This window comes from Coenobita brevimanus, chromosome 42 (assembly GCF_032717465.1).
Source record: "Coenobita brevimanus isolate Jiangsu-jjx chromosome 42, ASM3271746v2, whole genome shotgun sequence".
Lineage (NCBI taxonomy): Eukaryota > Metazoa > Arthropoda > Malacostraca > Decapoda > Coenobitidae > Coenobita > Coenobita brevimanus.
The window spans coordinates 11,888,777-11,893,776 of NC_136995.1; the positions used below are offsets into that span (position 1 = coordinate 11,888,777).

Here is a 5,000-nt window from a genome sequence, read left to right on the forward strand (position 1 = left end):
ATCGGGTAGCTTATAGACAAAGTATTATAGAATGTGACTTTTCCTTTCCAGTGTTTCCTATAAAATTTCCATGTCAGTTTTTCCATGCTGCATGGTGGTTTTTCTCACTTTTTCCTGGAGGGTTTGGTGGTGGGGGGAGCCTTCTTGCTTTACTATCCTTATCCTTCAACATGTAGAGTTAGATCTTGTAGTCATAGTTTTCTCTGTAACAAGCAGCCTCGAAAGGACCATAAGGTCTGTTGCTGTTTGCTTTCCTGTGTAATCCTGTGTATATGAGGGAGGGGGGAGTGAGCTGGGGGGAGGACAGTCAAATGGTGGGTGACTTGGAGGCGTTTTGTCTCCGTCCACCCTTTACGGGATTAGGGCGTGGGACGATAGATAGATAGATAGATAGATAGATTGTCCTCACCTGATGGATATTATAAGTAGAGTTGAGAGGTATATGAAGGAGGGGGGAGTGAGCTGGGGGGAGGGCAGTCAAATGGTGGGTGACTTGGAGGCGTTTTGTCTCCGTCCACCCTTTGCGGGATTAGGGCGTGGGGTGAATATTTACTTGTAGCAGTAGATTAACACTATTTCTACGCCAGTCACGAAGAAGTGCTATGGAAATGATCTAGAACTCTTTTATTGGCTACGTAAATTAAGCTCCTCAAGGACGAAAATGTGGACCAAGTTAAGGTGCAAGGAGTATAGCCAAATCGACCCTCCTGTCTGACTACACCTGGCCATACCTGAGCTGCAAGGGGTTGGAAAGATTCGTCAGGTGAGAGGAAAAATCCCATGTGTCTTTTCACGCCTAGTTTTAGATGATTTATAAAGCTTGTTTGATATGCCACTGCCTCTGTTGTACACAAGAGATATTCGTCTTTCTTTCCTGGCGTATCATATCAGAGAGAGATTTGTAGGTAAAGATATAACAAGCCTTTCTCACCATAAAATCTTTCATGGGCCTGGAAATATACTAAGCCTTTCTCAGCTCAGGTATAATTAGCCAGAAGAAGAGGGTTGGTGTGATACTACGCAAACTTTAGCCTCAAATTATAGTACTTCCGAAATACTAGATTATTCAACGCCATGTAATGGGAGAGGAGTTGATAATTATAGAGCTTTGCAAATGCGTCTCTATACTCAGCGAGGTGAAGTCCTGAAGTCTCTATACATCGTGACAAGAAGAAAGATTAAAAAAACATGTCTTTCTTGAGTGTATGGAGGCTGTGGCTGTGCTGTATGCCTGTCCCGTTTAACATATATTTTCCTTAACAGGGTGTATTTATTTATTTGCCATAAACACTTTTCGTCTCTCTCTCTATCTATTGCCAGACGCCTTTATCCCGTACTGGGTGGCCACAAACAAATCGCCTCCACGTCGCCCCGTCCCCAGCCATTTCACTCTTTTCGTGCTTCTGTGATACTTATAATAGTGTAAAGTATCTAGATGCATTCGTAAAACTTAAATACGAATAATTGGCCACGACATACGTAGTTCATTCATAACTTAACAGCCATTTCAGATAGATAGATAGATGGATAGATAGATAGATATAATAGGTAGATATATATAGATAGATGCATAGACGGATAGAGAGACAGACAGACAGACAGACAGACAGACAGACAGACAGAGAGTGACAGACAGACAGACAGACAGAGACAGACAGACAGACAGAGACAGGGACAGACAGACAGAGAGAGAGAGAGAGAGAGAGAGAGAGAGAGTTATTGCCGTGAGTAATTAGGTTAGTGATAAACCAGCTGCTGTGGTGTATTGGCATACTGTAGCTTAGTTTATTATAGCCACAGCAAATACCACTTTATAATGTCCTACCACAGTCCCTACCACACTACCACACACTACCATACACAACTTCACTACCCCACACTACCACACACTACCACACTACCACACACAACTACACTACCCCACACAACCACACTACCACACACAACCACACTACCACACACAACCACACTACCACAGTCTTTACCACACTACCACACCACCATACACGACTTCACTACCCCACACAACCACACTACCACACGCTACCACACTACCACACACAATCACACTACCACACACAATCACACTACCACACACTACCACTACCACAGTCTTTACCACACTACCACACACAACCTACCATACACAACTACACTTCCACACACAACCACACTACCATCCACAACTTCACTACCCCACACAACCACACTACCACACACTACCACACACAATCACACTACCACGCACAACCACACTACCACAGTCTTTACCACGCTACCACACACAACCTACCATACACAACTACACTACCACACTACCACACTACCACACACACTACCACACACAACCACACTACCATACTGTCACATTCCCTCACAATCATACTACTTTATCATGACGCCACACTACCACACACTACCATACACTACCATACAGCCACTACCATGCACTACCATACAACCACACTACCACACATTACCATACAACCACCCTATCACACACTACCATACAACCACACTACCATACGCTACCATACACCCACACTACCATACACTACCATACAACCACACTACCATACACTACCATACAACCACACTACCATACACAACCATCCAACCACACTACCACACACTACCATACAAAAACCACACTACCACACACTTACATACAACCACACAACCACACTACCATACAACCACACTACCATACACTACCATACAACCACACTACCATACACAACCATACAACCACACTACCATACACAACCATACAACCACACTACCATACACAACCATACAACCACACTACCATACACCGCACTACCATACACTACCATACAAGCACACTACCATACACTACCATACAACCACACTACCATACACTACCATACAACCACACTACCATACACTACCATACAACCACACTACCATACAACCACACTACCATACAACCACACTACCATACACTACCACACAACCACACTATCACACACTACCATACAACCACACTACCATACACTACCATACAACCACACTACCACACACTACCACTCAACCACACTACCATACACTACACTACCATACAACCACACTACCACACATTACCATACACTACCATACAACCACACTACCATACACTACTATACAACCACACTACCATAAACTACCATACAACCACACTACCATACGCTACCATACACTACCGTACAACCACACTACCATACACTACCGTACAACCACACTACCATACACTACCATACAACCACACTACCACACACTACCATACAACCACACTACCATACACTACCATACAACCACACTACCACACACTACCATACAACCACACTACCACATACTACCATACAACCACACTACCACACACTACCATACAACCACACTACCATACAACCACACTACCATACAACCACACTACCACACACTACCATACAACCAAACTACCATACACTACCATACAACCACACACTACCATACAACCACACTACCATACAACCACACTACCATACGCTACCATACAACCACACTACCACACATTACCATACAACCACACTACCATACAACCACACACTACCATACAACCACACACTACCATACAACCACACACTACCATACAACCACACTACCATACAACCTCACTACCACACATTACCATACAACCACACTACCATACACTACCACACAACCACACTACCATACACTACCACACAACCACACTGGTACACTACAGCTCTCATACTATCATGCTTCCATAATACAACATCACACTACCATGATACCACACTACCATACTTTACACTACCACACTACAACACTTTACACTACCACACCACAACACAACACCAGCACAGTACCACACCACCACCACACTACCACACCAAGTCACGATATCACAAACCTCCACACCACCACATCAAACTCCACCACACCACCACACCACACCACCACAACACCACCACACCACATCCAACTCCACTACACCAAACCACCACACCACACCACCACACCACCACAACACAGCACCACACAACTAGACTGTCACACCACACCACCACACCACACCACCACACTACCACACCACCACACCACAGTATTGGCCTCGGGGGAACTCATTTAATCAATCATATTTGCATTTATATTTATTTGGTTGACGCCGCTCTCTCTCTCTCTCTCTCTCTCTCTCTCTCTCTCTCAGTTGCCCTTATTTCTCATCGTCCTTTCCTTGCTCTCTACCTCTCTATCTATCTGTCTATCTATCTATCTACCTATCTATCAGCCAATCTATCAGCCTATCATTGATCTTGCGACCGATAGATGGATAGATAGATAGGTATGTCTATCTTCCTATCCCTACAGTGTGTGTGTGTGTGTGTGTGTGTGTGTGTGTGTGTGTGTTGGTATGTATGTATGTATGTATATGTGAATGTATGTGTGTATGTGTATTTATGTATGTATGCGTGTGTATGTATGTATGTATTATGTGTGTGTGTGTGTGTGTGTGTGTGTGTGTGTGTGTGTGTGTGTGTGTGTGTGTGTGTGTGTGTGTGTGTGTGTGTGTGTGTGTGTGTGTGTGTGTGTACAGTCTCGCACAAGAATTCCTCTCCTTTCTACTCAACATTCTCTATATAAACAATGCGTAGAACTTCTGATGGCAACTGTATTTTATCTATCTATCTAACTATCTATCTGTCTCTGTCTGTCTCTCTCTCTCTCTGTCAATCTCTTCCGTCATTCATTCATTCTTTCCTTTATTCATTCACCTATTCATCCGTCTATCCCTTCATCCATCCACTAGGTAATTCATCCATCCAGCCATCCCTTCATCTATCCATCCACTCATTCGATTATTCACTTATCTTTTTATGCAATCCCTTATCCATCCATCCGTTCAGTCATCCATTTATTCTATTATGCATTTCAATCCTCTTTCTTCTCTCATCTTCATTCTCTCTCTCTCTCTCTCTCTCTCTCTCTCTCTCTCTCTC

At 43.7% G+C, this 5,000-nt stretch overlaps 1 protein-coding gene across 1 annotated transcript in view; it reads right to left on the minus strand.

Moving 5' to 3' along the window:
* Positions 1 to 5,000, minus strand: part of LOC145397602 (lachesin-like) — a 65,644-nt gene that overhangs the window by 48,101 nt on the left and 12,543 nt on the right. The gene's annotated exons all lie outside the window — the stretch shown is intronic.